The sequence below is a fragment of the Callospermophilus lateralis genome, chromosome 6 (genome assembly GCF_048772815.1).
Source record: "Callospermophilus lateralis isolate mCalLat2 chromosome 6, mCalLat2.hap1, whole genome shotgun sequence".
Lineage (NCBI taxonomy): Eukaryota > Metazoa > Chordata > Mammalia > Rodentia > Sciuridae > Callospermophilus > Callospermophilus lateralis.
Genome location: NC_135310.1, coordinates 156,758,654 through 156,771,079, shown reverse-complemented (window position 1 = coordinate 156,771,079; position 12,426 = coordinate 156,758,654).

The window sequence follows — 12,426 nt, the reverse complement described above, 5'->3', positions numbered from 1 at the left end:
TTTAATTAAACTTGAATTCCAAATGATGCTGAGCTTATTAACAAGATAATTCTTTATAAGACACTACCGAGCAGGTTCCATAAGAATTTTATGGTTTGTCAATATCAAGTGGTTGAGAGTAATCTAAGAATTTAGTGAGTCAATAAAATTAAAGGCCATCGCGAGGCACCCCCACCAGTCACCTAGAACTCCCTTGAGGACCAAGGGGAAGCTTCCAGTTCCTTGCAACATGGCCAATTAAAGCAACAGCTCCAGCCCTGACTTCTCCGTGTGCCCCTCAGCTTCCCTCAGCCTCTCCCACAACACACAGCTCCTGTGCTTAGAGGTGCAGGGCGTGGCTGTGTATTGGGGAAGTCGAAACTGGATTTTTTGCAGCTGGAAAAACGTCTACAGGTCATACACAGACTTACACATTTCAGATAATCAAGTTAAATTTTGAATCACCAAATGACACTACTTCCTAGGGTGCTCTGTTTACCCCAAATAAGCTCTGTTTACTACAGGCTCATTTTAATCTAATCTCTGCTTCTAGACTCAGCCCTCAGCAAGCCACAATGTAGACTCCAGACTCCCAACATCCTGAAATAATCACCCTATCTAGGTTAAGTGCAAATGAGGAAATGTGGGTGCCCAATTTTAAAAGGTAGAAAAGATGCTGAAGAAGCATCAGAGGGTATTGAGGGGAAATTCCTTCAAACTCAACACGAGCCTTTTGGAAATACAGGTCGGTGGAATCTGGTCTGAAGTATCTCTTAAGCAATAAAGCGTCTGCAAACACACGCAGTAGAATTCTCCACATTCTTGAATAAGACACGGTTTCAAATGGTAGAGATGGAATTCGGAGAATTATAGCTCAGACTGCAATGCTGCTGGGTCATGCTTTACTTTCACTAGCAATGTGTCATTTTAGTTTGATATTTACCAAAAAACCAGGGCGGGGGCAGGGGGATTAAACAAGAAGCGTGCAAGTTAGGCATGACTTAAAATTCAGATCCATTATACAGGGAAACGTTTGTCAAAAGGAAAAAGGCCTCACACGGCCATTGCTCCTCTGAAAATACAGAGAGGTGGAGCTCTCCCCTTCCATAGAGGAAGGCTGGCACTGGGGGTGGACTTCAGTCACCGAGTGGGTGAGTGACTTGCACTGTGTGGCTTGCACATCGACACCAGCGCCTTCCACACCACGCTGTCCTCCTGCTCAAATTCAGTTGTCACCTCTAATGTTTTTTCCCCAAGATAACAATACCTCTGGGAAAGCCACCACCGGCCACGGCAGAGCAACCACGCAGAGGACCCCGAGAGCTGAATGAGCCCATTGTCTGCTCCTGAACAAGAGGGCTGTATTCATGGGGCCAGGGTGAAACGCAGATTAGGACAAAGCCTTGAAACTCAGAAACCAACCAGAAGGAGCCGGAATCCCACTCAGATTTTTTAACCTACGATTTCTTGGCATCATTTTGAGAGTTTCTATTACAGAATCAAAATGTGGGGATGATAGAAATTCATGAGGGTGGCAGGTATCTGAGTGCTTTCTCTGCCTGTTCCTTCTGGGTTGTCACAATGCCTCCGTGGGGAGGGAGCAGAATAGCCTTCATATTCTAAAACCAGGCTGAGGGAGTTGGAGACAGGCCAACTTATTGAGCATTGTATTTTATGCTTTGGCCAAAGACGCGAATCAAACCAGAATAATATTAGTTTACACCTACCTCTCTGGACCATGTACCGAGCAGTGTACCATAAACTGCCTTAATTCGTCCTCAGGGCAGCCCTGTGAGGTGGCTCAGGGCAGGCGAGGTGGGCCGTGTCCCTGCTGGCCAGCACTCTCTGAACAGTGTGATGGAGGTGGGTAAATCTCAGTGAATGCATCTCCTTTCTCAGCATAGAACTTAGAAAACACTTCTGCAGGCCGCAGGTGATGGTGACATCCCCGAGCAGGTTAGCCTGGCACAACCTTCCACCGGCACGTGAGCAGTTTGCAGAAGGATCTGACTCTCCTGGAAGGACGCAGCCTAGATGTCCAGTTCAGGGGCCCAATGATGGCCGCAAGGCTGCGTTCCCAGAGCAGAATGGCGCTGGGGCTGGAGCAGTCTCAAGAAAGAGGATTTCCTGGCAGCAGCGCAAACCACAGCCACCATCGCTCAGCAGGGCACCGCGGGAGGTCCCAGTTTCCTGCCACGGCTGTGGTTCTCAGAGAGACCATGAACTTCTCGATGGCCGCTCAACAGACTCCATCTTGGCTTAATCAGTCTGTTTCTGCTGCTTGCAATGAGGGACTGCAGGGCCAACACTCACTTCATGACACTCATTCTCTTTAGAAAAGTCCTCCAAGACGCATAAGATTCAACCAAGCAAAGCTCTGGGGAAATGGGATGGTATTCCAGGCAAAGGCCCTGTGGTAGACATGACCAACCAGAGTTAGCGTGGCAAGAGGCACAGATGGAGAAGACGCTGATAAAATGAGCCAAACCAGTGGGCAGAGGCCAGCGCAGAAGGCAGGGCTAGTCCACGACTGGTCCTGCGTGGCATGAAAAGAAATCGCCTTATTAAGCCAAAATAAAAGTAGACATAAGCAACACCTTTGAAGTCCTACCTAAGAAGTTTCAGAGCAGGACCAATACTTCATTGCAGGGTAGGCTTTCAAACATGTAAAGACGGTCCTGACATTCCCGCAGGTCTCAGTGTCTCCACAGAGGAGCACAGCGGGCCCTTGGACTCCCCCAGTAGCCCTCTGGCTGTACTGATCTACTGGTGGAATCAGCAGATCTGCACTGAGGAAACCTGCGTGGACGCCCTTGGGCTGCCCTTCCTCGATCCATCATCTTAGGAAAATAAACTTACAGTATCCGGGCAGGTTGCCCAAATCCATAAAATACACAGGAATCTGCAGTCCACATGCCACCTAGAACCATGGGATCGGAGCACAGCGGGCACAAAGGACAGCCGATGGCTGACGGAACACACGTATGACACACAAGTCACCAGGAAAGAGCCCAGAGGGTGTAACGTGAGGCGTCACACGACTCGGGCCTGGACATCTGCTGTCTTCACTTGCATCTCCTGAAATAACTCCTGAATCTGAATATCAAGGATGATTAAGGAACATTAAGGATAATTTAATACATCACAAAATGGATTCCCAGAAACCAGTGTGGCCAACTATGCGATGGCATCCATGATAAACTTGGTCAAAAGCTTTCTTTCGGTCTTGAGCATATTTGACCACAGAGTAGTTTGGAAGCAGGGGATTTAAAATATCAAAAAGAGGGCTGGGGGGCTGGGGATATGGCTCAGCCGGGAGAGTGCTCGCGCTGCATGTAACGAGCCCTGGGTTCAACCCCCAGCGCCACAAAAAAATAAATAGATAATATATCAAAAAGAAACTGCTTTTCTGTCCTCCACTTGAGATGGCTGCCCTACCACGCCCAACCGTGTCAACTGAGGACTCAGGGCTCAGAAGGAAACTGCAAAGATTTGCCTAAGGCCAGCCCCGCTCCATCTACCTGGAATCCACGGCCTTCAGCAAGGAGCAGTGGTGAGGACAGGAGGTTCCACAGCCCACGGAGGACAAGCCATGCTTACAAACACTCCCAGCCAGCCCACGAGGAATGCAGCATCGACCAGACGCAGAGACAGGCCTCGGACACAGAGCCAGTCTACACGCTCAGCCCTGGCTGGGACTGGAACCAGAGGTGACCGTGGAGAAATGACAGCGGCAGTCAGGCTTGTCCTCGGGAAAGGGGAGCCACTCCAAGAACCACTTCATCCACCTAACGGCTGCCCACCATCCAGGACCATTCAGGACGCAATGTGACCGGGCCCAGATCTTCCTTTCCATTTGAATGAAGATTAAATGAATTTTGAGCATGATATTCAAAGGTGATCAAGGCCAAGAGAGTGGCAGGAAGCCCCACAGAAGAGAAGTGAGGAGAGGAAATCCTGGGGACCCTGGAGACCCTGGGTCTCCAGGAAAAGCACCAAGAATCTGCTGGAAAGAGCCTCCCTGAGGATCCTCCCTAGGAAGTGTGCCCTTTGGTGACACAGTGAAGAGCACAGGAACCGAGCAGAACCGAGAACTGGTGAGCTCTCAGGGCCTGTCAGCAGGCTGCCTCTGACCAGGACCTTACCACACTTCTAAAGAGGCGGCAGCCCTGGGGGAACAGCCCCGACTCCCGGAGCATGCCACCCAGGACGTCCCCTGTGTTTTTCCTTACTTCCAGGAAGCCTGTCAATCACTGCTTTGTGATCTTCTGATTGGATGTCATCCCCGTTTACTCTGACCTTCACTGCTCCCCAGACGTGGTATTTCTGTGAACATGTGTACGTGAAATTCTTCTTATATGTCATAGAGGTGCCATCTGAAACTGAATCTCATTCTAGTGATCTAGCATTAGGGAACACCCAACACTGAGTAACAGCTCTGCAGACTACCAAACTGAAATCTTACTACTCCTGCATCTGCATTTCCACAATTACAATCACTTCCAAACTTTAAGTATCCTTAATTTTCCAGGATGTTTGCCCAAAGTCATTATTTCTTCCCGTCAACATAGTTTGGATCCATAAGAAATTCATTCCAACACAGGTTCCCTGATCTGCACATCGACACCTACAAGCCACTGTTTCTAAGAATAACTTGTTAAAAACTTGTTTTATTCATATTGGCTTTGGTGGTAGAGACAAGACATGATGTTCAGAACTGGTATGCAATCTACACAGAGACCATTTTACATCTGCACAATTGCTTCCAGCCAGTCCACTACTGGAGGACAACCTTGGGAATTTAAATGACTGATTTACCCAAGGAAATAAAGCTCATTTTTAGTAAGTCGGGGGGGGGGGGGGGAATGTTGATTTAATTTACTTTACTGCCTGTGAATCTCCTTTGGAAAACAGAAGTAGAGTTGGATTAATTAGATTAGCCAATGCAGTTGTTGTTTATTCAGTTGGGTGAATCAATGCTTCCCTGAACCGAGTTCAGCCTCACTGTACACTTGCCAACTTATCCAGGTGAGATGGTGAGCGCTAACAGCCCTTCTTCCCCGCAGCTCCTGAGAATCTCTTTTCCCAGGGTTGATCTGTGATTGATGGCTGACACCTCAAGTCCCTCCCTGTCCCCCTGAGCACATGGATAACTCACCTTCAAAGGACAGGAAATTGACTACCCTGCTCTGTTTCCATTTTTTTATGCTTCCTAATTTTTAGCAATCTTCCTTTCTCTGTTGACTTTTATTGCAATTTTTTTTCTCTGTATAAAAATATCAAAAGATACAAGATATATTTTTATTCTTAATGGCAGCATATTATAAGATTATTAGAAAAGAATTCTTGGAGCTATTGCTCTATTTTTAGAAAACTTGTGGTCAAATGTCTCAAAGTGTTGCTAGTTTTTCTTTCTTCCTTCTTGTAATGACCCCTCTTTCTAAGGAAGTCCCTTTCATCTGACTTGCTACACAAAATCACTCCTGATTCATTTGCTACTGAGGTTTGCCAGAGTACAGCTGTTCAAACAAAGTCCTGGCCTATGAGAGCCTGGGAAACTGGGGATGATAATCAAATTAAAATTCCTCTACATTCTTTTTAACGGAGAGCAGACAATTTTGTTATTTTATATTTAAAACATTAAAATTAAAAGGCCCGAGCCCTGTGGTATCTTGGACTGCATTTTTTCCACTAATGATCTAGATGACATGATCAGAATGAAAAAAAATTCAGAAATTCAGCAACAAATCAAATGAGCTTTTCTATAAGAGATTTTGCTTTCGATTTTAAAAATCTGGAAACCCAAGAGGACAGGGGCTTGAGATCCTAGCAGTTGGGGACCACTGGAGATCACTGGGCTCTAAATGACAGGCGTAAAATCCAAGTGCTGGTGGCCTGCACCTAAGACTCTTAGGTGGCATCTGGTGGCTATCCAACAACACTGATCAGCTCAGGGTGGACCCTCAAGTACTTCTGTCCAAAGGCGGAAAGCCACCTGCTCCAAGAAAGCCCAACATCTCCCTCATTCTCTGAAAATGAGAAGATTATAGGATCAAGGTCTCCTTCCAGTTAATGAGCCACAGGAAGGGGCCTTGAAAGTCGGAAGACCGAAGAATCAAACCAGGAGCGCATTCGCCTTGCCAATGGATTCCTCCTCTCTCTCTCCAGTGCTCCTGTATGCTGAGGGGCTAGCAAGGATTTCCAGGTTTCTTAGATCAAACAATGTTTGACGCCATAAAGAAGTATTGCATCTGTCAGCCCAAGGATGGAAATCTCCTTCTTACCACTCCCCAGACCCCCAGCTCTAGTCAGCCCCCACCGCCCCGCCCCGCGGCCAGTCCCCTGATGGGGATAGTGCCGTCTCCCACACAGGTAGGACAGAAACCTCCTCACCAGTCTACCTGCTTCCTTCCTCCCATCATGGAGACACTGATCCTTCTAGGAAGCATCAGGATTTATAAATATCTACACACACATACACACACACACACACACACACACACACACACACACAGGACTGAATCCAGGAATGCTTTAGCACTCAACTACAACACCAGGCCCTTGTTATTTTTAAGACAAGTTCTCACTATGTTGCCAAGGCTGGACTCAAACTTGCAATCCTCCTGCCTCAGCCTCCCTAGTCACTGGGACCACAGGTGTGCACCACCACACCCTGTGCATCAGGATCAGCTCTGAACACCTGAATGGCACCACAGTAGGACCAGGATCTACACAGCATTCCAGCCAACTTCCGACTTCTGCTCAAGCCCCACATCACAGCCAGGCTAGCTGCTTCTAACACACACACACACACACACACTCACACCCTGTGACACAGGAGACAGCCACCCTGGGCTAGTCCCCTCCCCTCTTCTTTGGACTTTCCCCAACTCCTCAAGTCTCTGCTGAGATGCCACTTTCTCCCAGGTCTCCCTCTAAGTCTGGGTTGGATACCCCCCTCCCTCTCCCAGGGTGCCCTGAACTTACTTGTTCCTTCCAAGCACTCATCCAGTTCCACTCCAAAGCCATTATCAATTTTCTATGTTCTCCTAGAACAGAGTCTCCACGAAGACCAGGCCCGTCTGTAAGTGTTAGCCTGAAATGCCTCATGCTGGTGTCTGGCCCCTCATCAGCTGTTCAAAATGAATATCTATTGAATTATTTCAAAAATCTAATTAATTATAAAGTTCTCACTTAAACAGTCTCTAAAGTCTCCACAGAAGTGTTTTTTGTTTGTTTGTTTGTTTGTTTTTGTTTTTAATGAGCTGGGGAAAGGGTCACTTCAGAGAAAAATTTTTTTAAAAAAGGCTTCCAAAAATTTGACCTATAAGAGCAACACATAGGTGCTCAATAAATATTTATCATCGCATAAAGGAATAACCAGGGTGACAAAGCCCATGTACATTAAAGAGTGTAATTTTTCGAATTAAATCCCCTTGCCGGACGCTGAACAGGTTGGAAATCCAGTCCTGCAGGTCGCGTGAGTGCTGCGTCTGACCAGACCTCCCTCACCAAGTGCACGGTGGCCTCGATCCGGTGTTTGGATCATTTCTGCTGTTGCTCCTCTGTTATTTATACTACCAGCCACTACTCCAGACATCAGCCCATACAAAGCCAGTTCAGAGAGGACAGCTCTGACGGCACCATTCGTTCTACAGATTCTCAGGCCAAAACAGTAAAATGAGAGAAACCAAGTTCACCCATTTCTCTCAAATCAATCCAAGAAGATCTTGCCACGTTGCACAGTGGTGATTCTGTGCTCATCTGAAGTCACCCCTGCCCTACAGTGAATTTTGCATGTTTAAGCTTCCTTGATAACTTGAAGAATAAGGGTGATGAAATCGTTCCTCTAGCCAATTATAGTCTCTGTTTACCATTTACCCCAGGCTCCTGCCTCAGCAAGACCTGAGATCTGGGTTTAGATATTTACTATAAAACAAGCAGGAGTCAGAACTTGCTTTTACCCCTTCAAGTGCACCCAACGATGCACGAGAGAGAATCCAACGATCCTGTCCCCGCAGCTGTCCACCCTCACCTCCGCCTGCTCCCTGGCCCCTGTGCCCTGGGCAAGGATCCGGGCCTTCTGCTCAGAAGGCTCCCAGCCTTCTTTAAACAGTCCCTAAAGGAGCTTCCCACAGGCCCCTCCCTCTGCTTGGAATGCCACCTCTCCAGTCTCATTCCTCACCCTGTCTGGTGCCCAGCACCCTCTGTCTGGCCTTTCCCCACCCCCAAGCAGAATACATTAGTCCCTCCCTTGACCCACCTTTTTTTGAAGTCTCAGGCCCCTCAACACATTAGAGGTTCCAACTACTGCTCTTATATCCACCTCCCCACCAGGCTGAGAGCTCTTACAAGCACATATCATTCCCATATTTCCTCAGTGCATAAAATCATCCCCACAACATGGTAATCAATCAATGGTTATTTAATGAATAACCATCCCTGTACCCAATGAAGGCCAGACATCGAAACGATCCGAATGAGACTAAAACTCCACCCATCTTTATTCTATAGAGCATTAAAAATCAAAACAATAAGCCAAAGACCCAAGTACTGTAATTAGCTTGCTATCTAGTCTGAGGGTAAGTTACAAAACTAGTTGTCATAATGATAAGCAAATGATTCAGACTCTGGCAACCTAACCTTGAGCTGTTGCTCCAACTTGCTCCGGAGTTGGAAATAATCCAAAAGAGGCAGTTTAGAGATTCTAAGTAACTCTGGCTCTCTGGCCATTTTAACATCTGCTCAGGGACCATTTGCTGAATACCAGCACCCTGCACGGCTGGCCTCGAGTCTTGGTGTGCTTTCTGTTGCTGTAACTGAGTACCACAGGCTGGGTGGTCTTTAAGGAGCAGAGGTTCATTTAGCTTGTGGTTCTAGAGGCAGGAGTTCAGGGACATGCTGCTGGCCTGTGCTGGCCACCAGAGTGTGGTGAGGGGCACTGCATAGCAAGGCAGAGCCCGAGAGTCAGTCTCGTTTCCTCACTTAATAAAGCCACCGATGTCCTCATGGGACTTCACTCTCATGATGCCATCTATTTCCGATTACCTCCCAGTGCACATGAATTTGAGGATTGAGTTCCCAGCACATAACGTTGTCCGCAGTAAGAGGGCTCCCAGCTCGTGCAGGAAAGGACCCCCGGCCTTGACATCATTGTCTTCAGTGTAAAGAAAGAATGAAGCCCACCCACCCAGTACTTATGGATGTCACGTGAGTGGCAGACACAGATCCTGGAGACCTAAGAGGCTGAGGCTGTGGCTCTCCCTGTACATTGCTGGCATGTTGAGAGGGGCATGTGCTCCTGTACAGGGCGGCCTGGCTGCGGCTCAGGTGGTGACCAGGGCAGTGGAGGGCTGAGGTGCCTCTGCCTGCAGGAGGAGCCCCGGGGCCTTGGGACTCCTCGGGCTTCCTCTCTGGCTGGGAGGCCCAGTGCCCGGATGCCATGGGCCAGCTGCAGCTCAGGCCCCAAAGTCACCTGCTTGCAGGAGCCACTGAGCAGGACTGGCCTCCTGCACCCTGAGCCCATTATTTACTCACATAGAGGAGTTCCCTGAACACGCGTCACCAGGAGGTGGCTGCAGCCTCCAGGGCCACCCCCCTCTCGTTCTCAAGGTCTAAGCTGTGAATATTTACCTTTATTTGTCTTCGTTGCATTGAATGCAAGTTTTCAGGTTGTGTGTAGTTTCCAAATAAAAAAAAAAAAAAAAAAAAAAAAACGACAAACACGACAGCCTTTTGTTGTCTTTTTAACATTTCTTTAGCTTCATTTTTTACCAATCCCACGATGCATTCTCTCAGACTCGATGTGTCTCCCCCCGTCAGGCCAGCCATGGCCCCTACAGCTCACACAGAAGTCAAGACACCTTCCATGAAGTCACAGGACTTCAAATGTCCACCTCTTGGGGACCACAGGAACAGCCATAATCCAAACTGACCATTGATATTTCAAACAAAGGATGTATAATGAAAAGTTTGAGAATGAACCGTAATTTGGAATTACAGGGAAAAAAAATCTTGTGTGGATGTAATTATATGGATTTCTTTTCCCCCTTGAGGCAAGACTCTATGGCTTGCAAGAAATCCTCAAAAGAGGGCCCCTCAGCCTCTCTCACACCCCCAAATGAAACCCTCCACGAGTTCCAGTGAGGGAAACCCCTTCCTACATCAATGTGACGCCATTTTCATTTGTCCAGTCAAACGAGGCAAAATGCTTTTAACTTAAAACATGACCCCAAGATGCACATTACCCACCAGGCCAGAGTCAGAACCCAAAGACTCCAGCAGAAGCAGCAGCAAGAAAAAAGAGAAAAGGCCTCCAGACAACTTATGCCTGAAAAGCTTGGATCACGAAGAAGGGAAAATAAAACGAGGTCACGGTGACTTGACCTTCAGAATAAGCAGCAACGTCTTATTCCTACTGACCGAGAAAGCACCTTCCAGGCCCAAGTTTCGTCACCATCCTACGGAAGGTCACTGAAAACCTCAGCACCGCCCCAGGGCTACAGAGAACCCCAGGGGCTCCCTCCCCACCATCTGCTAGACCCACACGGGGCAGCCACAGGAGGAAGGAAGCCACCCTCTGTCCAAGATTAAAGAGAGGATCTGTGCCTCCAGCAAAGGGGAGTCTGTAGAGAAGCACCTGGACTCCTGGGTGGGAGGAGGCTGGCTTGGCTGCCCTGGACACATAAGACTAAAATGGGCCTCGACCTGCGTCGCTTCCGTGGTTCGGGGCTGTCACCACAGGGATTTGCACGTGCAGAGCCCACATGTGACTTGGGCTGCAATCTACCTGATGCCACCCCTGGCAGTGTGTTGGCTTTCGCCATCAGGTGAGTGACATCCTTCTCTGCTGGCACCCAGAGGAGGCAGGCCGAGGCGAGTCTCTGGTCGGGCTCTGCGGCTGCAGTGTCCACGCCGTCTTCTCCCCTGGGCCCAGCAACCTCCACCTCGTCCCACTCCACGCCTCCTCCACAGCTTCATGTGGGAGTCTCCTGGTGGCTCCAAACCTGCCTAACGCCTCCTCTGGTGACCCCAGTTCCTGACAACTCTTCCTCACAACAGGGTCACTCAGAGGCACTTGATTTGCGAACGCATTCAGCTTCCCACCCAGGATGCTGGTCCTCCTCCGGCCTCTCCCTTGGGCTCTGCCAATGTCAGCACGCTGGTGCGGGGAGCTCAGTGTTTCCATTTCCTCTGAGACTGTGTCTAACACCCATGCGCGTGGGCTCCTCCCACCTTAGTCCCCTGGGCCAAAGATTACCCATATCGGGAATAACCCTGACAAAATGGAATACTGCTTTTTGAAAATTCTGAGCACTCATATCACAGAAAGGAGGTGATCCTAGACCTACCACTTAAGATTCACGTGGCAGCTGAGCAGCTCTCCTATCCTCCCCAACCACTCTTTCCATGTCTGCAAAGTGGGGACAACTCCTTCCTCACCAGGCTGTGAACTTCAAATACGCGGCTGAGCAGAGACGGCTGGTGCCCCAAAGCCATGCTCTCAAGAGTTAGGAATTTACTTACTCTGAGAAACGTCTTCATGACTGTGGACAAGGGTGAATATTAGCTCAAAATTGTTGGGCTTTTTTTTTTTAAAAAAAAAAAAAAAGGTTGGGGGGACATACAAATAATTTACATCCCAAGAGCAAGCAAGCATCCCTGTTTAAAAATACCCGGGGTCCATTGTGACAAGCCTTTGGTCTGCAGAAACACTGAATTTCTGGCTTCTTTCCTTTTCCCCAGCTTTGTTTTCCCCTCCCCTCTCTCTGTAAATGAAAATAGCACGTGGGAGAAAAGTTGGTAAAGTCCTTATCAGCAATGATAAGAACTCCGGGTGAAGCCCTCCTGGGGCACTGCAGGGTCCAGCCTCTTGGAAGGACCCATTAAAGGCTCCAGTTGGGGCGGCCACATGAGAGAGTCACATGTGGTTTTAAATGCCTGAATTCCATTGGGCTGTTCATGGTAAAACCCAAGCAGAGCAAAGAAGCCGATCCCTTCCACAGAACACATGGGCCTCCATTGTGTCTGCGACCCCTCCAGGTATTTAAGGGCCGGAATCAAATACAGAAATGAAAATAAACAAAAGCCCACTATCTGTCCAAGTTTGGTCTTGCCAGGAAAAAAAAAAAAGGGAAAAAAATGGTAGTATTAAAAAAAGTGTGTTGTGGGACGACTGTGGACTTATTTAGCCCATTCAGCAGGATTCTTCAGGATGCTACAGTGCCAAAGATTCTTTGTGTCATTGTCCAACATAAACAATAAAGAAACTCAGCCGAGTGCAAAATCCCCAGGAGAAACGAGCTGCAATTTAATTAGTGAATAATTGAAGCAATTTAAATACAATCCCAGGCATTTTTTAACGTAATATTTGAATAGACATCTGCCGCATCCACTAAGTGTTCCGGGGAAACACAATAATCCCCGATCCCGCGAGATGCCACCATG